At 39.1% G+C, this 26,639-nt stretch overlaps 1 non-coding gene across 1 annotated transcript; it reads right to left on the reverse strand.

Annotated features, from left to right (window-relative positions):
- Nucleotides 1–2,709: 2,709 nt before the first annotated feature.
- On the reverse strand, nt 2,710–2,814 carry LOC123457417. The gene has a single exon (XR_006635013.1). It is a non-coding gene; the product is annotated as a small nucleolar RNA U13 (small nucleolar RNA).
- Between the last annotated feature and the right edge of the window lie 23,825 nt (nt 2,815–26,639).

A 26,639-nucleotide genomic window follows, 5' to 3' on the forward strand; every position in this document is an offset into this window, starting at 1 on the left:
GGAAAAAATTAAAAAGAGAATCTAAACTGAAGTTGCCACTGAAGGGGCTCTCTGTTCCTAGAAAGTAATGCCGTGGGAGGGTTTCCTTTGTGTCAGCATAGAGGCTATACCACCATGGTCCAAGGGCAGCAGACTTCATCCCGAGCTGACAGCAGGGCTGGCAGCATTGTCCTCGAAGTACTGGTTTCTCAAGCATGAAAGACGCACAGATGAGGGGCTCATGCATGCTTTCATCACAGTTACAAGGAATGCTGAGGACAGGAAATGTGTGAGGTCAGTGTCCCTGCAGAGAAGCCATGGAACGCCACTGCATAAGGCTGTAAAGGTGAAGCCTGAGTTGCAGTAGAGACAGCAGCATGTTGGAGATTGCAGAACCTCTGAGAAAAAGCTGCATGCATGGAGTAGAGCCTGCAGGAAGCACAGGTAGAGGATGGGGCTACTAAAGGCTGTTGAAGACACACAATTTCACTGTAAGCCCCAGATGCCAGGCACAGGGCCACAAATGGTGAGAACAAGCATTTGTTTCTTTTGCATGGCATTGAGCTTTCATAGTGTAATCGACAATGCTTTTGCTTGAAAAACATGTAAATGACTTACAAAAATATCAAAATATTTTAAGTACGTTTGCTTTAAGTAAGTTTTGTACTGGGCCCCATTCATAGCTCTCCTGAAACACATAATGGTGTGTGGACCATAGGCTAGATACCCCTACTTTGATGATTCAGGGACTTGTAGTCACATCTTCTCCTTTAATCATGATAGAAATGTGTGTCTTCTTATTTTTTATTACAGTTTATCTGGTTAGAGACTCACTGACATTGTTTTTATAAAGAATCCACTTTATATTTTGTTAATTTTTTTCTATTGATTTTTCTGTATTGAATTTCTTGGCTAACTTTGCTTTGCATTCATTCCTTTCTAATTTCCTAACAGAAGATTAAAAATATTTTATTTTTATTTATTTGACAGAGAAAGAGGGAGAGAGAGAGAGAGAGAAAGAGAGAGAGAGAGAGGGAGAGAGAATGGGCATACCAGGACCTACAGCCACTGCAGATGAACTCCAGATGTATGTGCTCCCTTGTGCATCTGGCTAACATGGATCCTGGGGAGTAAAACCAGGGTCCTTTGGCTTTGCAGGCAAACACCTTAACTGCTAAGCCATCCATCCAGCACCTAACATAAGTTTAAAGCGCTGACTTTTGTGTTAACATAAATGCTTTTAATTCTGTAATTTACTTCAAAATACCATTTAAAATAATATTTATTTATGTATTTGCAAGCAGAGACAGAGGGAGAAATAGAAATAAGAGAGACAGACAGAGAGAAAGTACGCATGCTAGGACCACTAGCCACAGCAAACAAACCCCAGAAACATGTGCCACATTGTGCATGTGGCTTACATAGGTATTGGGGAATCAAACCTTGGTCCTTAGGATGTGCAGGCAAGCTCCCAACCACTAAGCAACCCTTATAGCCCCTAAGCACCATTTTTACTGCAATGAATAAATTTTGGAGAGTTGCATTGATTATATTAAATTCAATCAATTTGCATTAATTCAATTAAAAATATTTTGACATTTATTCAGAATATTGATCTAGTTACTTTATAGAAGTGTCCTGCTTGAGCTCCAGGCATTTGGGAGCTTTTCCAAGTGTGTTGCTGATACTTGTTCCCTGCTTGAATCCATTGTGGCCTAAGGCAGACTTTCTGTGATTTCACTCCCTTACATCAACTGTGATGTATAACAGGCCCCGGAATGAAATTTGTCATGACTACTTCTGCCTTGTGTTGAGAAATGTCCTATGAAGGATAAGATGTCATCCAGGGATATTATGTTATTATTGTTGCTTTTCTTTTCAGTAAAATTGCAAGTAATACTTTTTCCTCATATAATAGATATAGTAATTCCTACAGAAATATGTTATTTGTTTCTTAAACTTTCATTTTGAAAGTTTTGTGACATTAATAGTTTAAGATTAATATAGGACAAAGAGGAGAAATACCTGATAATACTAAGAAAGGCTATTTGATGTTGTCTCTACCATCTTAGGAATGCAGGCGTTATTATCACTGCCCTAGACAACATCACTTGTGTGAGGTTGCATGCTCTGGGGTATTCTTTCTGACTTTAAATAAAGAACAAGGATTTTATGAGCTTCTTGATGTGACTAAGGGCATATGCACAAGGTGGAGTTAACCTTATTGATATCAGTGATCTTTCTGGAAAATCTGGGTCTCCTGTGCTGGCCTGTTTTCTTCTTCCTACACTAGCTTCTAGCCACAGAAGGGCCACCCAACACTTTCCACTGTTGCACTGATGCTGATGAGAATTGGGAAGGAAAGAAGAAAAATAACAAGACCCTATATTGAGCACATGAGTATGTCACATTGTCAGGTCAAATATATTCAAGAGGTGAAAATTCTGATAAAGCTTTATGTTGACAACACTTCATCCCCACTGAAAACAGAGCTCCATCAATGGGGTCAGGAGCAAGTATTTTGGCTTAAGCAGCTTTCTTTTTTATTCATTAGACACAAGATTGTTGACTCTGATGAAATGCTGAAAATGAACCAATAAATATCATTTAGAGAAAAATGTGTCACTGTGCCAAGAAAGTGCTCATGGAACTTCAAGGAAGAGAAGTGCTCTTAGTGAAATCTAGAGCTGGTTTTTTTTTTTTTTTGGTTTTTTTTTTTTTCTCAGTTCACATCAGACGGGTTATGTGCCAGAGAGTAAGAAGGTTTAGTGGGAGGCACACGTCATGCAAGAGCGTGAACACCCAATCATCATGCTTATGAACCAATAAAAGGATCTAGAGCTGTTTTAATTGTGTATTCTGACATGGTCAAAACAATTTATTGTTTAAATTTATGAAAATGTAAATGCATCATGGTGCTGGGTTACCAGAATTGGGGCTATAAAATTGAAAAGGATGGAGATGAAATTAAACTTTATCAATCCAGATATTGAGAGTGGTGGTACAATGGGTCAGTGGACAAATCACTTGCTGCACATGTATGAGAACTAGAGGTTAGATCCCCAGGACCCACATAAATGATGGGTACATATGGCCACTCACCTTTAATCCTAGTACTCAGGAGGTGGAAAAAGATACCCAGGACAAGCTGGCTAGCTAAACTACAACATTAACAAGTCCTGGGTTCAAGTGAGAGGTCCTTCCCCAGTAACTAATGTGGAGAACGATGTAAGAACACAAGTGAACTCAATTTATGGCCTCCATATGTATGTGAACACATGTACATGCACACCTAAATACATGTACATTTGTACCCACACACATGTGAATACACATACACATGCAAAAAATTATATTGGGAAAGGATTCATTGTACACAAATGGCTGCAAAGTCAGGGCCTGATGTGAATCTTCCATGTTTCAGACACATCTTCATCCCAACCTTTCTACATTTATTTCTTAGAGTAATATTTGCTGTTATTAGGACACCACAGAGAAAATATACAAAATCTTTCAGGAGCCCAAACAACTTTCCTTATTTTAATATTCTGTCCATTAATATGCTAGTTTTAATTTCTAAGGAAAATACAGAAAATCAGAACACAGTGTTACCAATAATAAGTGTATTCTAGATGTTTCTCTCTTTTTTATTTTGAAAGATAGAGAAAGAGGGAGAGGGAAGGAGGGGAAGGGAAAGAGAGAGAAAGAGAGAGAGAGAATGAGTGCTCCAGGATCTGAAGCCACTGTGAATGAACTCCAGACTTTTGTGCCCCCTTGTGGGAACTTGCATCAGTGCATGAGACCTGGAGATTTGAACATGAGTTCTTGCAGGTAAGCACCTTAACAGCCAAGCCATCTCTCCAGCCTGTCAATTATCTGTTTTTACTACACCGTGAAGATTTTAATTAAAATAAATTGCTAGTCTTGAACTCAGACACCTTCTGATGTAATATAAATTCAGAGTAAAATAATTTGAATTCATTTTCCTACAAATCATTGCTCAATGAAGACAAGGTTTTTGTGAAAAGAAAATTACAATGCTAAAGGTCACACTTAAAAAGGAAGTGTGACAAGGTGATAGAAATTAAATGGAACAAAACATACTGTAAATATTGTACACTAATATTTTGATGTCATAGCACTTACAATATCACTCATAAAACTGTTTTATAAAAAGCCTTTAATGTTTAAAAGTGACTTAAGGATTTCAGAAAAAAATGAAAGGAATACCCATAGTAGAGGATATTGCCTTTGATTTTTTACTAGAGTTGGCATCATGCATGTGCCTAGTATCTCCACTCATCCTGGATTCTCCATATCATCCAAGTGCATGATGTCTAGTGTTATGGGATCTGGGGCAGTAGGATCCCCCAGGGACACATAAGAATTGTCTCTCATACTAGTATTATTTTCTGTAATAAAGATACATAAGCATGTACTAAAGATCTCACCAAAGCATAGCAGGTAGAGAGACGATGGAGAGACCAAGGCTTCAGGTCTCACAAAGGCCACAATAGCATCTCCTGAGCTCTTCAATCAGTTGAGGATGAAAGGGGAAGATTTCTCACTGGTGAAAAATCCTCATTTTCTTTCTTTTTGGAAAGGACTGCTTTGAAGATACATTTCATGTGAAATAAAATGATGCTTTAGTGAAGCAGAGACCCAATGCCACCCCTTCATTCTGCACAAGGCATGGATGGGACCAGCAAGGAAGTAATACTCTGGTTGGCAGATGTCCTGGAAAGAGATTAGTGGTTACAAGTCATTTTTTCTGGGTTCTCACAGAGACCTGCATAAGTCCAGGGTTGACAGAAATCAGAGGTCATGTTAATGACACTTGAGTCCAATAACAAAAGAATCAGTGTAGTTTCCCACTCACACACTAGCTTTAGTGTGCGACTTATCTTGACACCAGATTCAAGGCTTATATCCGCTAAAAGAGTAACTGTCTTAATTTCCTTAGATCCTGTACTCTCATAAATTAATTGGGAGCACATTTAAGTAGGGAAATTAGGTAAAATGCATAGAAAATACTTAGCTAATGGGAGTTAGTACAAGAGTTGTCCTTCAGGAGCAAATGCATATGAAGTCAACTGGTGGCTATTACACATAAACACCTGCTGTGTATACTTCCCACCATACTGCCACTGCACAACTTCCAACTGTACTTGCCCTAATGGAAATCTAGCAAGGATGATGGACTGTCCTCAGTCAATACCTGGCAATAAACCATGATGGTACCTTTAGGGGGGTTGTCAACTTTAAGGTTATAACTTGCAGTATACACACTTGCTTTCACCTAACAAACACTTAAGAGGATCTTCCATGAATCAGAAATGATTCATTTTTCCCCTTCTGAGGGAAAGATTAAAGGTTTATTCATAGGGATGTCTGCTAGTAAACAAGCAGGATGGCTTGTTTCTGCCTCTGAATACCTCAGATGCAATTGCAGAAGAGAGCAGAGGATTTCTATGAGCACCATGTTTTCACCATGCTCTGCACTGCATGTATTTATTAATGCCACCTGAAGCAAAAAGGACCCCATGAATCATTTCTTAACAGAGCCTTGGAAATGTAATTGAAGTTTTCTCTCATGTACATCTTTGATGGCTACATGTCAGCATCCCATATCTTCTAAAGGACTGGTCTGCTTGTTAATGTCCATCCTGCAAACTCCCATAGCTGTTGAGGGGCCAGAATTTATTATTTTTGTGCTACTTTCATTTATCATGTGGAGATGAATGTGTAATCTGCAAAATACTAGAGTTTCCACATTGCAAAACGTATATTTAAATTTACTTACTCATATGTTTTTGCTCCAACTTACTGAATATTTTCCAAAGCAGAAATATATTCAAGTTTAACATTTCACAGTTTTATCCATGTGACACCAAACAGTACCTCAAAATTAACTACTATCTAAGCTAAAGCCCACATCTTTTATGAAACCTAAAGCAAACCTTAAATGATTCCAGATTGTCATTGATGCCTTGTGAGTCAACTCTGCATGTGGGGGACACTGCCAAACCAGAGATACCCCAAGATCTGAAGCTCTGACATAATTGAAGGGCAGAAGGCACAATGACATTTTTAGTTACATCAGAAATGAAATGTATGAGAGGATCATGATCAGATCCCAGATGGAAACAGACATCTGACTCACAATCTGAAACAGCTGGCCCAGACACCAACAGTGTCCAAAGTGAGCAGCCTAGGATTGTAATGTCCTCCTGTTGGAGTGTGCCTTTATTCAATATAAACTGACCTTCCTTATCTTTCCTAACTAATGTTGAAGTCTGCCTTGTCAGATATTAGGATAGCAACCCCTGCTTGTTTTCTAGGCCCATTATTTCAACCTTTCACCCAAGACAGTGTCCATTCATTGTGGAAAGGTGAGTTTTTTGGAGGCAAGAAATTAAAGGCTCCTGCTTTGTAACCCATCCTGCAAACCTATGTCTTTTGGTTGGGACATTGAGGCCATTGATATTAAGAGATGTTATTGAAAGATGTGCATTTATTTTTTGCCTTTTTTTTTTCAAGGTAGAGTTTCACTCTAGCTCAGGATGACCTGGAATTCATTAGTCTCAGGATGGTCTTCAACTCACGGTGATCCTCCTACCTCTACCTCTTGAGTGCTGGGATTAAATGCCTGCGCCACCATGCCTTGCTTTAATTTTTTTTTTTTTTTGTAGTTCTTCAGGTTTTACCTTTGTTCTCTTGTGTTAACTAGTATTTGAGTATTGTTTCTTTTTTTCAGGTTCCTTATATGTGTGCCTTTCTTTCTCTTCAGCATGGAGGATACTTTCAATTATTTTCTGTACAGCTGATTTTGTCTTCAAATATTCCCTTAGCCTGCTTTTGTTGTGGAATGACCTATTTGAATGGATAGCTTTGCAGGATAAAGTGACCTTGGTTGACAGTTGTTATCTTTCAGAACTTGGAATACATCACTTCAAGCCCTACTGGCTTTTAAAGTTTGTATTGAGTCATCTGCTGTGATCCTGATGGGCTTGCCTTTGAAGGCAACTTGATTTTTCTCTAACTGCTTTCAATATTTTTTTCTTTGGATTCTACGTTTGATAGTTTAATTATAATATGCAAGGAGAGGTTCTTTACAGGTTTTGTCTGGTTGGTGTTCTAAAGGCTTCCTGTATCTGCATTGGCACCTCTTTCCCAATTTGGGGGAAGTTTTCTGCTATGATTTTGTTGCAAATGCCTACTATGCCTTTGCAGTGAAATTCTTCTCCTTCTACTATATCCTGAATTCTTATGTTTGATAATTTCACAGTGCCCAGAATATCTTGAAATTCCCATTCATACTTTCCTCTTAGTTTGTCTTTCACTTTGTTGGACTGTATTAGATCTGCCACATGATTTTCTGGTTTAGATATTCTTTCCCTTCCTTCATCCATTCTACTGGTGAGATTTTCTACAGAGATTTTTATTTCATTAACTGTATTCTTCATTGCTAGTAATTATGAGTGTTTTTTCTTTATTATTTCTATTTCCTTATTTATGTCTGGTACTGACCTCTTTATTTCATTAAATTGGTGTTCTGTATCTTCTTTGGTTCTTTTGATTTCCTCTTTCATTCCTTTGATTTCCTCTTTGGCTTCTTTGAGCATATTTATAATTGTTCATTTTAAACCTTCCTCGGGCATTTCCTCTAACATTCTCACTAGAGGTCATTTCTGATGCATTAATACTTTTTTGTGGATTTATATTGTCTAGATTTTTGGTGCGTCTGTTGTAATAATGTATATATTTTTGCATCTTGTGTTAATTTAATGCTTTGATTTTTAAGTTAGCTGCAGTATTATTAGATGTATCAATCAATCTGATGTCATAGGTGTGGCCCTCAAGACTCTCAGAGTATCTAAAAAGTGACCTTAGGTGTTGGATTTGCCTGCTATAAGAGTATTCAAGTAGGCTGAGTGGAACAAAATGCAGGCAGATTCTAAATTTTAACTAAACAATATACACTTTCAATGACAAACAGAAGAGAGTATTTATGCAAGAGTAGGTATTATTACAATCAGATCCTCTAACAAAATCACTGTCCCTTAGGGTGTGTGTTGCTCCACACTCTTAATCCTATTAATAAGGAGGTTAAGATTTCTGGCTTGTTGAGTGTTCCAGGTCAGCTTGTGACCAAGTGAGACTCCTCCCTAGTGTACAACAGAAGAGGAAACAAAGCCACTACAAATCAAGAAGCAACAAATAACAAGACCAAAATATAGCTTATTTAAGAATGGCAAATCTGACCATCCATCAGATTTAACATATAATTTATCCTGATATGGAAGGTGCAATGAGCACTTCCAGATCAGGCCTATATACCAGGCTTATTTGGTGAGTACTGACTTGGTGTAGTCCCAGTTACCTTTTGGGATTATTCTGGTCTCACTTATGCTGTGCTCCTTCTTGGTTCCCTCTTTGGTGCACTGTGGCATCAAGTAGACTGGCTGGGTTGTTGGATCACCAGTGCTAGGTGATGTGATCTCCCTTCCCCTTGTCTCTGGTGCTTGCTGATGCCGCCACTGGCAGTGGGGGAGGGGAGGCTGTGGATGGTGGCTGTAGTTCTCCTGCTGGTCCACATGATCCTCTACCTCATGATCTGCTCTTCCCTTGTTTGCTTTGGTTCTCCATGTTTCTTGAGTTTGCAAAGAGGTCTGGTGTGAGTGGAAAATCCCTTCACCTGGCTTTTCCTGAAGCTCAAGCTGAGCCTTGAAACTGTGGCCCTGCACACCTGGTGCTACTGCTACTGGAACCGCTTCTGCCTGCCTATGTGGGCTCTGTATGCTCTGGATCTCTCCTACATCTCTACTGCCCTTGGTAATTTCTTATACACTTCACTTTTTAGTAGAAGAATGTATTTTGCTGTGTTTATTTACTTATTTTTTGGCTTTTTCTCCCCTAGGCTGCTTTGGCGTGGTTCCTACACTGCCATTTTAACCAGAAGTCCTCCAAAGTGAGCAGCCTAGTAGGTCAGCCTCTGCTCTTGGAAAGTCAGAAGATTGTCTTCAGAAAACTCAAGATTTCAGACAATAACAAATAAAACAACTGGTCATAAATGGCCATGACTTCACAAGTAATTGAAAGCCCCAATTTTTGTTCTTTTGTGCAATTAAGACAAATGAGTGAGCCAGAGGTATGTCTCTCACAAATCCATAAAACGCCTTGGTCTAGCTAGTTCATCTGCAGCTTCCCATCAGGCCCTGGTAGAGCTATCCCTGTACCCAACCAGGAAGCTTTCTTTCTCCTCTGTCTCCCATTGACCCCAAGCTGAGAACAATGTTGAATGCTCTAGCTGTTAAAACAGAGAATCTATAGCTTTTGCCCTTCTCATTTGGTTGGCCATCTTTTCTTTGATGATTGATCCCCATTCTCTTCCCACATGCATTCTGATTCCGAGATCTGCCACTCAGTGTTGTGGAGGAGGCCCTCAGGGATTTCAACACAGTTTATTATCATTTCATTCAGCTACTTCGGATAGATGCTGAGAAGTCTTACAGGTGGTCTTAGCTGAATACATCTAATAATCTTAACAATAAGAACCAAGACATTTCCTACCATGTCTGTGGCATCTGTGTGAAGAAGTAGTGTACAGAGAATGGATGATAAAGGGATGGATTTAAGATGTTCTCAAAATGCAAAACTGTTCAACGAGGGGCCCACTGACAAATGTAACATCATTAACAGAGAGCGCTAGATATTTCAGTACTATGAATAGTTATAAAATGTTCTTTTATCCACAGTAGAGATAACAGGAGAATCACAGATGTGGGTATCTGTGGTAGGAAGCTGCTGATATGCTGTGTGATACTCTCTTTTAGACAATAGGGACCTGACCAATGTTGAGTGCCAAAACTTCTAGCTCTTAATCTATTAATATTAAAATATTTGGGGCTGGAGAGATGATTTAGTGATTAAGGTGCTTGTCTGTGAAGCCAAAGGAACCATGTTTGCCTCTCCAGGTCCCAAGTAAGCCAGAAGCATAAGGTGATGCAAGCACACAAAGTCACACATGCCCACAATGTAGTTCACATATCTGGAGTGATTGAAGTGGCTAAGGCCCTGGTATGCCAATTCTTCCCCCCCTCCCCAAAATAAATAAATAAATACATACATACATACATATATATGACCTATTTATTTCCAGGACATGATTTTTGTAGATATTTTGTAGGTATTAGTTAAACTAAATATCTTATAATTCCACTTGACTATAATTTTTAGGCTGAGATAATCAAATATCCCAATCTTATAAGCAGAATATCAGTGGAATGTTTTAAAAGGGAAGTATAAATTAGACCTGAGTGTTGGTAGAATTCAAATCCCGAGGCTCCCTGGTACCAGTCTGACCAACTCTCTAGTGAGAACGTGGGCTCAGTGGTAACTCATGGCCAATATCACATTGTTGGCAACCTCCTCACTCAGCCAGCTCAGTGACACACAAGACCACAATCAGAAAATTATATTCCCTTATTTGGTTTTCCTAAAGACAAGACCTTGCCAAGAAGTAGCTGTAGGAGACCATATGTAGACAGCATTGCCATGTGAGCTTGAAGGAAGAGGGATGGAAGTTAGCCTGCCTTACATGCAATCAGACCAGTTAAGAGGAGGGCAGTGAGCTGAATTCCAGTTTGGAAAAAATTATCATTTGAAGTTCAAATCTCTGGAGGTCCACTGTGTAATTCCATTAAGAAAAGTGAGGAAATGTTTGGCATTTTGGGGGAAAATTATATCTTAAAAGTCAGAGCACTGGGCTAGAGAAATGGTTCAGCATAAGAGCACTTGATGGATAAGCATGGGGACCCAAGCTCTATCCCCAGCAAGTGCATGGCCATTCATGTCTATAATACCAGCACTGAGGGAGCAGGGAGAAATTTCACTGTGCTAATTGAACAGCCAGGCAGTATAGCCTATGATGATGAGTTCTAAGTTCAGCCCGAGATCCTGTCTCAATGAGTAAGCTAGATGAACCATAAAGGAAGACCTTCCTATGTCCTCTGATTGCCTCTGTGCACATGGGGTGCACTTATCTACACACACACACAGACACTACACTATATAAACTTCAGAACATGTTTAAAAAGTAAAATTTTGTCATGCATGCAATTATATAAATATGTTGTTTTATTTCTAATAAGTGATCCTAAGGCAGAAGAAGCTAGCAGAGAAATTCTCCAATGCTACATGCATCCAAGTTAACAAGAGCACATGAGCACTGGTTCATTAGGTCTGACAAGAATAGCATGGGAATTTGGATGTTGACAATGTGAATTACCTAAGGACTCTATTTTGCAACATTCCTGTAAAATTAAAACTATTACAAAATTAACTATTGATAAAAATTAGACTTCCTTAGAAATGAAGTGACTGATGGTACCTAAATTTCAATATCTTTTTAGTAGGATTATTCATGTAAAAATGTGTTCAATATTAATATGGTATCAAATACATGAAATTCTAATCTAAATCTTTGAGCCAGGAAATACAAGTAAAGCTCATCATACAAACTCACAATGAGTTTAAAATCAATCAGTTATTCCCATAGTAAGAACCCAAGCTCATTATTTTATAGCTTTTCTGGTAAGGGTCTTACTATTTATCCCAGGCTGGCCATGAATTTATGATTCCCTTCCCACAGCTTCTTGAATGATAGAGTGGTAGGGGTGTACCACCAAGACAGATTTCCCAAACCATCTTTAATATTCCTGAAGGTTAACAAGAAAAAAAATATAAAATTTGTCACTAATATATACAAAATATTATGAGCTGGGTAGACTTATTTTATTTTATTTTAACTTTTATTTATTTTCAAGTGTAAAGAGACAGACATAGATGGGGGGGGGAGACACACACCAGGTCCTCCAGCTATGGTAAATGAATTGAACTCCAGATGTATGTGCCACTTTGCACATCTGGCTTTTATGTAGGTACTGGGGAATCCAACCTAGGTTATTATCATTTGCAGGCAAATACTTTAACCACCAAGCTATCACTCCATCCCATTGGTCAGACATTTTAACAATAAGATTTCACTTATGAATTTTGATTTTCTTTCTCAATAGTGTGGGAGCTTAAGTTGTTAGCCACTATACTCCATAAGCTATTGTAACCAAAGGCTGTGGATGTTTAATAAGTTACCACCGACAACACTTACCCTTGGTGATTACAAAGCAACAGATTGGACATTACACTGCCCTCACCAGCTTACAACTGTGAATGGTGAGCTATCCACCACGATGGAAGCTCAACTGAGTAAGCATAATGCCAAATAAAATAAATGAACACACACTTATAAGCAATTGTATACTCTCCAACTTTCCTCTTTCATTAGAAACCCATCACAGTCATCTTTTGATACAAGTCAAACATTGGAATATTAAGAAAGATACTTTATTTTCATACCATCAAATATATATGAAACAGTATATAGGAAACAGTGGAGTTTTTCCAAGCTTACTGTGTTATGACTAACATAAGTAATACCTATTGAAACTATAAAAGATATGTATACATATACAGCCATAACCACAGTCAAGACAAACAATCCATGCATCTACCCACAGAAGTCCTCAAACCCTTTGTATTTCTTTCCTTCTTTCACCAGCCCAATCCATGGACAAACTGTCTGTTTTCTGAATTTTGTAGAATTTTCTAGGTAAGAATATGGAAGTTACTATGCACACACATATACACATATCAGAGACTACAGTTCTCTCATTCCATCTATCATTTTTATTCAGGAGTTTGTATCAAAACAACATGAAGTGATATTCCTTTCAATTGTTATGTGTTCCTCCAAATGTTTCTTAGTGTAGATATACCACAGTTCAATGACTCAATCCATGTTTAAAACAGACATTTTGAGAAGCTTATCTCCTCATGTCATCAACATGGGCTACAGATTATAATATCACTGCAAAGAGTAATTTTAAAATGAATAGGCTGGACACCACCTCATTCATTTTGTCAAAGTTCATATCAATAACAATAGTTTCTGTTGAGTACGAGCTAAGATATGATGTGGTAAACTGGCACCATGTTTTGTCTTAGTCTAATCAAATGTAAAAGTATGAGACAATCCCCAGTGGGAGGGAATCCCACAATATACTCACTGTTGAGGTCATCACAACTAAGGAAAGACTGAGCAAGTATAAAGGTCAACTGAAGTGGAAATAGAACCAGCTACTAAATGTAGCACACTATCATTGATGGTGACCTGGGATGGAGAAAAGGATGTTAGCACAAGTGTGAGTAATTTATATAATACAATACCTAATGAGCAAATAATCCTATTTTGAAATCGGAAGGAGGACATGAATAGAAATCGTAAATTATCACATGCAAATGGACAAGAGCTATAGGAAAGGATACTCAATATCATCAATGGGCATGCAAATGCAAGTCAGAACCACAGTGAGATATCACCTCCCTGCTGTTAGAATAGTTATTATCAAAAAGATATAAGTTTATGAGAAGGGAGTGGAGTAAATTCTTCCAGACTGTTGGGCAGAATCCAAATTGACACTGACATTCATGAAACTATAGAGGGTCCTCAAACATTAAAAATAGGACTATCAGCAAAAAGGAATCCCATGCTTAGATACACATCTAAAGAAAATTAAGTCAGTACTTTGAATACATGCTTACATCTCCATGTTACTAGCAGAACTGTCCACAATAGCTAAGACATAACAGCAAATGAATTAGTCATTTATACATGAAAAGAAACTATATTGCTAGAATATTATTCATCCTTTAAAATGAACCTATAATTTGATGAGCCATGAGGATATTGTTATGTGAAATAAACCAGATTCAGAAAGACAAATACTGCATTTTTTTCATGTTAAATTTTAAATAGGTGAACTCATAAAAATTGGTGGACTGTTTGTTTTTAGGGTTTCAGGGCAGGGGGAATGGGAAGATGTTAATAATCAAAGGTGCACAGTTTAAGTTTTAAAAGGCAATATGGGAAAATCTAATGTGCAACAATGAACTTATGGAGAGGAAAGCTGTTCTGAGTAGCTGTGTATCTTCAAGGTCCTGGTAATAAAGTATTGCAGTTACAAAAATTATATGCATGCTTTCCTGGAAAATTAAGTGCTTTTGAATTAAAATTTTGAATATATCTGAAATATATATCTAGTGACAAAATCCTTAGAATAGCTGGTCATTTACCTCATCAGTATTCACTTGAAATTCCATGTATACATTTGACTTAGATGTAAAATACCAATTAAATTTATAGTTTGGGAACAATATGAATGCATACGTTTATGAGATCCTGTTTATATTCTAAGTAGAATAAATTCAAATATTCTTAGTATCTAAGTGATTTAGTCCCTCTGTTTCTCTTCTTAAAGATACAGTTCTATACCAGGTACCTCTGTGCTCCTTGGTTAGAATGCACTTATGCAACCTACAGCATAAGTGTACAGCACAACGTAACTTCTTTGTTAGTTGCATGGGGTGGAAGATCTGGTGATCCTGGGCTTTGCTGCTTAAGCTACTGGAGTATTCTCCACATTCTACTTTCACTGTAATTGTCAGCATCCTAGACACAGGAAGTCCCTCCAGGAGGGGTGTCATAAAATGACAAAATTCGAAATTCAAAATACAGGCAGAAGTGAGCAATACATGTCATCTTAATTAATAGAATATGTCATTTGTTACTACGGGGACTTTGTGCATATGCAGCTTGTCCTGAGGAATATCGTACTTCAAGAAATACTTATTCATTGAAGTTTCAGAGTATCACATCATTTCAAGATATTGCTTTAGATGTGGGGATTTCAGAGTCACAAAGGACAATTAAAAATAAGATACCTTGATGTGAATAAAACTTCTTTTTCACAAGCACAATTTGTCTATGGGGCTATCAAGGGGGATTTTCATTTCTGTTATGGCATAATTTACTTTCACCTTTCCTAAGGAGCAGTCTGAAATTACTCCTAGTTTAATTAAGAAGCATCATAGCAGCACATTTTGTTAGAGACTGAGACAAAGGTGTCACATTGGTGCCAAGGGTAATAAGCAGATATGATGTCTGAAGAGGCTGGACAACCATTATCTCTAGTGGCCTAGGTTCTGACCTGGAATCATCAAACCTTCCATGAAACATTTTTGTTACTGGGGATACCAAAGTCCTTTTCTCTAGAATTCATCTGGTACAACAATTACTTCTGGAAGAGGAGTTGGACTGTGGGACTGTGCAACTGATTCTGCTATGATGCTTCTTAATTAAACCTTCCCTCATACATTTGGACACATCTCTCCAAAACAGTTTTCCAGCAAGTAGAAATTGTTTTCTCTTGTAATCTTCATGGCTGTATCCCAAACAGTTGATTTTCATTTTCAAAGGATTGAGAGAATTACAGTTGCTATTTTCTTTATCATGTGCTATCAATGTGCGCCTTCCCACCTAGTCAGGAGTAAGAGGCAGATGACAAGAACCGGATGACTGACATGGAGTTTCAAGAACACCATTTAAAGGTCTGCTGGTGTTCCTACCAAAATCTCCTGTGTCCTTGGGTTTTTCCTGAGAGGAGAAACAGGCACATCCCCCTTTTTTGTGACAGGGAATTGGGAGGCAGTGCAGAAGTTTTGAACAGAGAAGGACATTATCAAACAGAAAAGGGGACTTCCCAGTTGCAGTGTGCATGAAAGGCTACAGGAAAGGGGTTCATGGTATAGTGATTTAGTAGACTATTACCACAAAGCAGAGCAGGTATAGCTAAGTGGCTCATCTGGTATTTGGAAGGCTAATTGTAGCCTCAGTGTCAGTATTGAGGTGACCATGTTATGAGGAATATCCAGCTCACTGACAGGCAGAGAAACCACTCACCTCTACAGTGAAATTCACTCAACAGACATGTTAGCTAGTGATCATGGCAGCATTGCTACAGTTACCAGTCCAGAGAGATGCCATGCACCCATGTCCATCCACAGAAGATGTTAAGGTTCCTTATCCAAATGGCAGTAGGTGTCCCAGTGTTCATCCCTTCTTGGCATTGCTAGTGAACCCTGTTGCTTTCTCAAGGCCTCATTTCTCATGGTCAATGTAAAACACATGTTAATATGCCTGTGCCTAGTCTCCCATACTCAATTTTTGGAGGTAATGACATGTCCAGAGAATGACTGAAGTTAGCAAGCCTCACTCATATTGTAATATCTGCATAGTAGTTCATGTGTGTATGTGTATGTTTGTATGTAAGTATATATGTGTATGTATGTATGTGTGTATATATGTATGCATTTGCTGTAGAATTCAGCCTAGAACAAAATCACAGCAGTATCATATGTTGTTGGAGGAAAACACAATCTTCTTTGTGCTTTAGAATGCAGTCATTAAAAGTCATTGGTATGTCTAAGGATTGTAGGTGAAGGACCTCATCACATTGAGTGGTTGAAGACATCGGTTTGTCAAAAGCTAAATAGCATTCTAGAGGAAAATGTGTTGTTTTTATTTTTTATGTTTTCTATTCTGCAAGTACAGACTATTTGGTACCATTATTAGGCTCATCCATGACCTACCCCCTCCCCAATTTACCCCTCCTTGTTGAGGTATATGGGTCATGCATTGTGGAGTTTTCCCACAGTTATTCGTACGGTAAATGTCTCTGTATATCATGACCCAACATGTGGCTCTGACATTCTTTCCGCCCCCTCTTCCGCAAAATTTCCCTGAGCCATGTTGGGTTCATTTTTGGTCTGCTTCAATGATGAGGTGTTGGGGGCCTCTGAGGCTCTGGCTCTCTGATTTGGTAGGCATTGATTTTTTCTCTGTGTTGGTCTCCTTCCCCCTTGTGCTGGTATCTGGTTCATCAGGAAAACAGAACCCTTGCTTGTTTTACCAATTTTCCTTAGTTTCAGCCAGGGCCCTTTTGAGGTATGGTGGGGTGGCTCTCTCCTTAGGAACTGCATATATCTGAAAAAGAGAAGCAGAATCTCCAGTGGAGAGTAAGTTAGCACCAGGACAAATGAGATAGCCCTTACTTTTTTAAAAGAGAGTTTAATAGGTGTAGGCCCTCTTGTAGCCCATGATGGATGGTAGCTTGATATTGGAGAGTGGTCTTATGTTTGGATATGGTTCTGACTTGTTTCCCAGCTTCAGCTATGTGTCTCGTACCACTGAGGGGATCAGTTAGCCGAATCAAGAGCAGTTGGTTCCTCACCATGGCTGTGTGCCACTATTGCACTTGTGTGGGCATCACAACAGGTTATTTGCTGCTAAGTAGGTTGGACCATGAGTTGCTTGGACAGATATTGGTCATTTCCCCCAGTCAACCATGTAGCACCTTCTGGCACTAGACGTGGGGGACTGACTCTCTCCTGGCTTCCAGCCATGCCATTCCATTTCATGTGTCAGCTGCATAATTGTCTTCAGCAATAGGGTCTTACCACTAACCTTTGGTGGGTCATCAAGTACTCTGACAGAAATCTGTCATTCTTTTAGAAAATCTTGTAGGTTTCTCTGATCAAAAGCTCATGCTGGTACTGGGAGTTACAGGTCAGTGTCCCCTAAGAGAATGAGGAAAAAAGGTAACTAATATATAGGAGTTAGAGAGGAGAGAGAGAGAGAGGGAGAGGGAGGGAAGGAAGATGTAAAGGATTTAGGTTAGACTTGATCCTACCCTCTCCAGTGTCTTATGGAGAAACAAGACAGGGTTGTCGTCTCTCACCTCTGCTTTTAGATATAGTACTCGAAGTCCTAGCTTAAGCAATAAGACAGAAGAAGGAAATAAAAGGGATACAATTTGGAAAGGAAGAAGTTAAGTTAGCTCTATTTGTTGATGATATGATTGTATATGTAAGAGACCCGAGAGACTCCATCCCAAAACTCCTGAAGGTGATTAAGTACTATAGCAAAGTAGCAGGATACAAAATCAATGCACAAAGATCAGTAACATTTCTATATGAAAATGACAAAGATACAGAGAAAGAAATAAGGGACATAGTCCCATTTTCAATAGCAACAACAAAAAAATATCTTTGAATAACGTTAACCAAGGAAGTGAAAGGTCTATACAACGAAACCATAAAAACACTCAAAAAAGAAATTGAGGAGGACTTGAGAAAATGGAAAGACCTCCCGTACTCCTGGATAGGCAGAATTAACATTGTGAAGATGACAATACTACCAAAGGCAATATATAGATTTAATGCAATTTCAATTAAAATCCCTACAGTGTTCTTCACAGAGATAGAAAAAAATGAACTCAAACTTCATATGTAAAGGCAGAAGGCCTCGCATATCCAAACATATCCTCAGCAAAAGAAATACCTCTGGTGGCATCACCATACCTAATCTAAAGCTATATTACAAAGCCATAGCAATAAAAACAGCATGGCACTGGCATAAAAACAGGAGTATAGACCAATGGAATAGACTTGAGGACCCGGACTTTGGGTCAAGCAACTATAGCTACTTGATATTCGACAAAGGCCCAAACAATATAGGCTGTTTTTATTTTTAATCCATGCACTCTTGTTTACTTTTGAAAGGAAGAAGATAACCAGTATGTCATTGCAGGTGTATAAGCCAAGAGAAATGTAAGAGGCTTCCCTTGAAATTAAAGTTGAGGTTCAGTTACCATGGAGATTGACCAACTGTTACCTGGGATATTTTGTGATGTATAGCTTTGACTGTTGTACTATTGGTAGACAGCACATAAGTTTAGTCATTTCTAGCCAAAGTTCAAATGGAGATAAAACATTTCAGTGGCTATGTCCCACCAAAGATTTCTAGTCACTTTTCTGTGATCTAACTGGACTATAAGAATGCTAAAGAGTTCATCTAGAATTATGCATCCCCTATTTCTTATTAGGTAATTGCTACAAAGGTTTTGTTTCATAATATTAGACATTTATAGGGCCAGAGAGATTGCTTAGAAGTTAAAACACTTGCTTGCGAAGCCCAAGTACCCATGTTTGACTCTCTCCAGATCCCACATAAGCCAGATGCACAAAGGTGAGGTAAGCACAGGGTTGCACATGCCCACTAGGTAGTACAAGCATCTGACGTTCAACTATAGTGGCTGAGGCCCTGGTGCACCAATTCTTTATCTCTCCTCTCTCTCATTCTCATTCTCTCTAAAGAAATAAAAAATAGACAATTAAATTGATGCATATTCTCCAAATTTCAAATTATCATTGAATGAATTGAGTTTGTGGGTTTGATGACACTTCTGTGCACCAGCTTCTTCCCTAGTGTCAAAGTTCACCCTGCCTTAGTCAAGAGGTAGAACTACTGTGGAAGCGGAACATCCCATTGAAATCATCCAAGGCTGATCCACACTGGTGAGATTTTGACTTATCTAGTGGAGGGAAGACACTGGGTTCCTATAAAGGTCTCTGGGTCTATATTCTCTATCACAAGGTTATCTGTGGAGGTTTAGAAACATGTCTTTTCCTTCCCAGAACATGGCACGGTGAGTGCCTTTTATCCTTTAAAAGAAGGCTGGCATGTGACTTGATGTGGTTATTGAAATAGGAATGGAGGTGACATATGCAATTGAGTTAGAAGCTTTGACAAATGATAGCCCATCTCCATTTTCCTCTAGCCACTGTGATGGTGCTAAAATGAAGCATTTGTTAGTGAGCACATTGAATGTTCACTACAGCAAAAGTGTCCTTGCCAAGACATGTGGCATAAACAATTCTTAACTATTCCAAATACTGAGATTTTGGGATTATTAGCACAGTGCTGATACACTATCTCTATACCAGAATCTAAACACGGTGGATTTTGCAAATATTTATTGTTCTACTGACAGAAACTCATTGAAATATGTGGTGGTAGTGGTGGTGATTCAAATATAGTTCCATATATCTAAAAGAGATCTTTGTTCATTTGTGACTCTCACCAAAAAAATACTTTTTGTGGCAACCTCTGGAAAGAGAGATGTGGAGCTATAAATGTGTTCCAAAATTTTCTGATTTTGAGGCCAAAAATTACCCATTGAGTTCTAGGGTTTTTTTGTTTTTTTTTGTATAAGATTTGTGTTCTAAGTGTAAACAACCATAGAAGCCAATGGACCTGTTTGTGCATTAGTGTTCAGGGTTTGGACATCAATGATGTGGAATCAATGTCTGTAGAATATGTAAGAGAAGTTTCATGAGGAGCTATCCCCCCCCCTTTGTGATTTTGTTTCATCAGATGTAACATTTATGACAGAGACTCATTATGAATTTATACATCTGATAGACAGTATGTATGTGGCATTCATCTGAAATCCCATGAACAAAATTGCATGACAAATTCAAATGGTAAGATTCACTTACCACACCTGCTGCCTAATGAAGGCATATTGTATCTTCCAAATTAAATATTGATCTGGCATTTGCTGAACCTCAGACATTTTCTTGAAAATGTTTCATTGTTTAATGAGGGAGTATGTTCTTAGTTCCTGGAAAATGCATCTTAAATGAATAACTGGAATAATGTGACTAGAATTCTTATCATTTCAAAATGCAATTATTTTTTATGTTTGGTTCATCCACTCCAAAACAGAGAAATTGTTATGGTTTGAATGGAAAACATCCATGTACTGGAGCCTTTTAATCCCCTGTGCACAAAGCTGAATGATGGAACCTTCAAGAGGAGTTGGGATCATGAGAACTTAGTCTTTATAATTTAGTTAGTATTGTTTTGGAGAAGTGGGTCAAATAAACTAGGAAGAAGGCTCCTAAAAATTCAACTCTACCCTTATACTTCCATTAATCTCTCACCATATAAATGCTTTCCACTATGGTATATCACAAAAAGAAGGTCCTTGAGAAATATGGCCTCTCAAACTTGCACCATTTGATAGAAACAAATCTATATTCTTCTTGAAACCTCAATTATTGTTTAATAGTAGAAGGAAAGATCAAGACAGCAAAAAAAAAAATCAGTGCTTAAACATTATTATTCTGAAAGCAACAAATATAGCTTTTCTTCTTTTCTTTCCTGCTAACAATACTAAAAGACCCAAAATAGCCTGGAAATAAGCTTAGAATAACAGCCCCTGTTGTCTTTCTTGATAGGGCCATTACTCAAACCAAACAGCACCCAGGAGAGGTAGTCACAAGTGAGGGCACAGAAGTGCACATTCTTCTCCTTGTCTGTTCCTGAGCTCACCCCACTGAACCTCATGTTCTATGTATAGCACCTGATATCTTTCTTTAATTTTTAAACTGACAATTTCCATAATTGTAGACAATAATCCATAGTAATTCCCTCCCTCCTCCCATTTGCCCCTTTGGAACTCCTCTCTCCATCATATCCCCTCCCCCTCTCAGACTCTCATATATTTTGATGTCATGATCTTATTATGATATTATGATGGTCTTCTGTAGGTAGTGTCAGGCACTGTGATATTATGGATACCCATGACTTATTTATATCCTTTTAGATTTTGATTAGCTCTCCCTCCACCTTTCCTTTACTCAATATCTTCCCCTGACTTCACTTAGGCCTTTTCACCCCCATTAACCTGTTCTTCTACTTACATATATAAAATATCATTCCATTAAGTCCCCCTCCCTCCCTTTCTATTCTCTTTATATCCCCTTTCTCCCTAAGCCTCATCTGTAACACAATGTTAATCAAGTCTCCCAAGACCCTCTGTAACAAAATCATAATTATGTATCTCCAGACCTCATCTGTAACAAGATCATGATATGTCTCCCCAGGCCTGTTTCATCCCTAACACATGATGATCATGTCTCCCCAAGCCACATCTCTAACACAATGATGATGAAGTCATATTGCCAGGCCTTATATGTATGACAATGATGATCATGTTTCCCCAGGGTTCAACCATAACACAACGTGGATAGTGTCTCTCCAAGATTCACCTGTAAAACAACAATCATGTATCTCCAGGCCACATCTGTAACAAAATGATGATCATGTATACCCCAGGCCTCATTTGTAAGTCAGTGATGATCATGTCTCCTCAGGCCTCATCTGTAACACAATGATGACCAATTTCCCCTGTTCTCATCTGTAACAGAGCGATGATCATGTTTCCTCAAAACTCATCTATAACATATTAATGGTCACGTAAGCCTCATCTGTAATACAATGATGAACATGTCTCCCCAGGCTTCATCAGCAATCTAATGATGGTTACATCATTTCCACAGGCCTCATATGTAGCACAATGATGATCATCTCTCTCCAGGCTTCTCCTGTAACACAAGGAAGATCATATATCCAGGCTTCTTCTGTAAAACAACAAAGATCATATCTCCAGGCTTAATCTGTAACACGAAGATAATCATGTCTCCTTGGGCCTCATCTGAAACTCCATCATGATCAGATCTCCACAGGCCACATCTGTAGAACATTGAGGATCATGTCGCCCCAGGCCTCATCTGTACCAAACTGATGATCATTGTTCCCCAGGCCTCATCTGCAGCACAGTGATAATCACATCTCTCCAAGCCTCATCTTTAACATAATGATGATAATGTCTCCTCAGGCCTCATCTGTAACACATTAAAGATCATTTTCCCCAGGCCCCATTTATAATATAGTGAACATCATATCTTCTTAGGCATCATTTGTAACACAATGATGATCATGTTTCCTCAGGCCTCATCTGAAATACAATGATGATAAAGTTTCCCCAGACCTCATGTGTAACACCAAGATGACCAAGTCTCCCCAGGCCTGTTCAGTAACACAATGATGATCATATTACCCAGGCCTCATCTGCAACACAATGATAGTCATGTCATCTTGACAGGCCTCATTTACAACATGATGATCAAGTCTCCCCAGGCCTCATATTTAACACAATGATGTTCATGTATCCTCACAGCCTCTTCTCTAAAACACTGAAAGTCACGTCTCCTCAGGCCTCATCTATAACACGATGATGATCATGACTTCCAAGGCCTATGTGAAATACAAACATGATCATGTCATCTCCAGAGGCCTTATCAATGACCCAAGGATGATCATGTCTCCCCAGGCCTCATCTGTACTACAGTGATGATCATGACACACAAGCCACATCAGTACAATAATGATAATGTCTCAACATAAAAATTCTGTAGCAAAATGGTGATCATGTCTCTCCAGGCCACATGTGTAACATTGTGAAGATTATGTCTCCTCAGGCCTCATTTGTAACACAATGATGATAAACATTCCAAGGCCTCATCTGTAACACAACAGTGATTAAGTCTCCTCAGGCCTTGTCTGTATGGAAATGATGATTATGTTACTCAGACCTTATCTGCAACACAATGATGATGAAGTCATCTAAACAGGTCTCATCTGTTACAAAATGATGATCAAGGCTCCACAGGCCTCACCTGTAATGCAATTATATTGATGTCTCCACTGGCCTCTTCTCTAAAATATCATTTGTAACACAATGATGATCATGTCTCCCAGGCCTCATCTGAATATGTCATCTTCCAAGTCCTTGTCTGTAAGCCCCTGGACTCATATGTAACACAGTGATGATCATGTCCCCCAGGCAGCATCTGTAAATAATGATAATAAAGTCATCTCACCATACTACTTCTATAGCACAATGATGACCAAGTCTCACTAGGCCTCATCTGTAACACAATGATGATCATGTCTCTGCAGGCCTCATTTGCAACCCAGTGATGGTCATGTCTCCTCAGTGCTAACCTATAACACAGTGATGATTATGACCCCCAGGCCACATCTGTAAAATAATGATAATTTGTGTCACCCATACCACTTCTGTAGCAAAATGATGGTCATGTCTCCCCAGGCTTCATCTGTAATACAAAGATGATACCCCTTCCCTGGTCTGTAGCAAAGCAATGATCATGTTACACAGGCCTCATGTGTAAGAAAATGATGATCATTTTTCCCCAGGCCTCATGTGTAACACATTGCTGTTCATGTCTCCACAGGCCTTTTCTCTAAAATATTGATGATCACAGGGCATGGTGGCACACACTTAATCCTAATACTATGAAGGCAAAGGTAAGAGGATTGCTGCAAGTTTGAGGACACCTTGAGGTTACATAGTTGATTCTAGGTCAGCCTGAACCAGATAGAAACCCTACCTCAAAAAAACTGAAAAACATTAAAACACTCAAAAAGAAATTGAGGAGGATGCTGACTTGAGAAAATGGAAAAAAATGATCGCAAATTTCGTATGTAAAGGCAGAGGCTTTGCATATCCAAACATATCCTCAGCAAAAGATATATCTCTGGTGGCATCACCATACCAGATCTAAAGCTATATTACAAAGCCACAGTAATAAAAACAACATGGTACTGGCATAAAAACAGAAGTATAGACCAATGGAATAGATTTGAGGACCCAGACTTTGGGCCAAGCAACTAGAGCTACTTGACATTCGACAAGGCCCGAACAATATAGGCTAGAAAAAAGAGAGCATCTTCAACAAATGGTGCTGGACAAATTGGATAACCATATGCAGAAAACTGAAACTTGATCCACACATTTCACCATGCACTACACTCAAATCCAAATGGATCAAAGACCTCAACATAAGACCAGAAACTCAAATACTACTGGAAGTAAATTTAGGAAGTACTTTCCATGATATAGGAATGGAAAAAGACTGCCCAAACAAAACCCCAGTAGCTCACGATCATAAACAGTCATTCAACCAATGGGATCACATGAAGGTGAAGAGCTTCTTTACAAACAAGCATACAATAAGCAAAGCCAATAGATTACCCACAGAATGGGAGAAAATATTTGCAGAATATTCAACTGATAGAGGCCTAATCTCTAGATTCTACAAAGAACTCAAAAATCCAAACAGTAAGGAGTCAATCACCCCACTCACAAAATGGGGCAAAGAGCTGAAATACAGTTCACAGAGGAAGAAACACAAATGGCAAACACACACTTAAGAAAATGTTCATCATCCCTAATCATCAGAGAAATGCAAATTAAAACAACTATGAGATTCCATCTTACCCCAATAAAGATAGCAAACATCAAAAAATCAAATGAAAATAAATGCTGGCAAGGTTGTGGAGAAGTAGGAACACTTATCCGCTGTTGGTGGGAATGTAGGATGGTACAACCACTTTGGAAAGCAATATGGAGACTCCTTAAAAGCCTGACTATAGAGATACCAACAGACCCAGTTATTCCCTTACTGGGTCACTACCCTAAAACCTTCAAAGCACAGGCCAGAGAGATTTGCTCAACCATGTTTGTAGTGGCTCAATTCATAATAGCTAAGAGCTGGAATCACCCCAGATGTCCATCACTAGAATAATGGATAACTAAGATGTGGTATATCTACACAATGGAATTCTATACAGCAGTAAGAAAAAATGACACAATGAAATTTGAGGAAAAATGGTTGAACCTGGAACAGTTCATTCTCAGTGAACTTAGCCAATCATAGAAACAAAATGGCCACATAGTCTCACTCATCTACAGCACCTAACCTGAATCTACCGAAGATACCTTATGTACCCAGCAAGCATCTCGTGGACTAGACACTAGGAAGGATGGGGAGGGGGGGCATTGAAGGGGTGTGAAACACACACACACACAAAAAACTCAAATGGCAATGGTACCATAAAATTCTATTTCCTAAAAGGCAGGCCAAATGGCTGAACCTTCACCAGGCCCTTACAGGGAACACCTGAACCACAAGACTCTGGAGAGGGTAGGATCTAACCTTACTCTTCTACATCTTCTCTCCCTCCCTCCACCCCCCCTCTCTCTTTCTCTTCTCTCTAACTCCTGTATATTAGTTATCTTTTTCCTCATTTTCTTAGTGGGCACTGACCTGTAACTCCCAGTACCAGCATGGGCCTAATCTGGATAAGGACACAAACAGCTACAGTTTTCTTATCAACTGCACCTGGTAAAGTCTGTTTTTCTTAGGATCCTCCTTATAAGCTTCCACCCCAGCCCAGCTCAGTGTTTGAGCCTTCATCCCACAGGAAAACTAAGGTCCATCGCTGTTTTCTCTCAATAAACAGTCTTGTATGTAGAGATCAAGTCCCTAGAGCCACTGTGATGCCATGCAATGTGAGGAGACAGGGCCAGGCCTTTCAATAGAACTACTGTGATGCCATTCACTGTGAGGGGACATGGTCTGGGCTCTCACTAGAACCACTGTAATACCACCTATAGTGAAGAGATACAGCCTGGGTCCTCACTACAACCACTGTGAAACTATACAGTGTGGAGACACAGCCTGGGTCCTCACTAGTACCACTGTGGTGCCTTGCACTGTGAGGAGACATATCTTTGGTTCTTACTAAAACCACTGTGATGCTACCTATTGTGAGGAGACAGAGCTGGGGTCCTCCCTAGGACCAATGTGGTGACATCCACTGTGAGGAGACATGGCCTGGGCATTCACAAGAGTCCCTGTTATGCCATTCACTGTGATGAGATAGGGCCGGGCCTGTCACTAGAACAATTGTGATGTCATCCATTATGAGGAGACAGAAACCTAGAATCACTGTGATGGCATCCAGTTTGAGGATACATGGCCTGGGCTCTCACAGTGATGCCATCCATTATGAGAAGACACAGTGGGGGTCCTCTCTAGAACAACTGTGACAACATCTAATGTGAGGAGACATTGGCTTGGCTCTCACTAGATCCACTGTGTTGGCATGCACTGAGAGGAGACAGGACTGGACCTCTGACTAGAAC

This window comes from Jaculus jaculus, unplaced genomic scaffold (genome assembly GCF_020740685.1).
Source record: "Jaculus jaculus isolate mJacJac1 unplaced genomic scaffold, mJacJac1.mat.Y.cur mat_scaffold_45_1_1178333_arrow_ctg1, whole genome shotgun sequence".
Taxonomy (NCBI): Eukaryota; Metazoa; Chordata; class Mammalia; order Rodentia; family Dipodidae; genus Jaculus; species Jaculus jaculus.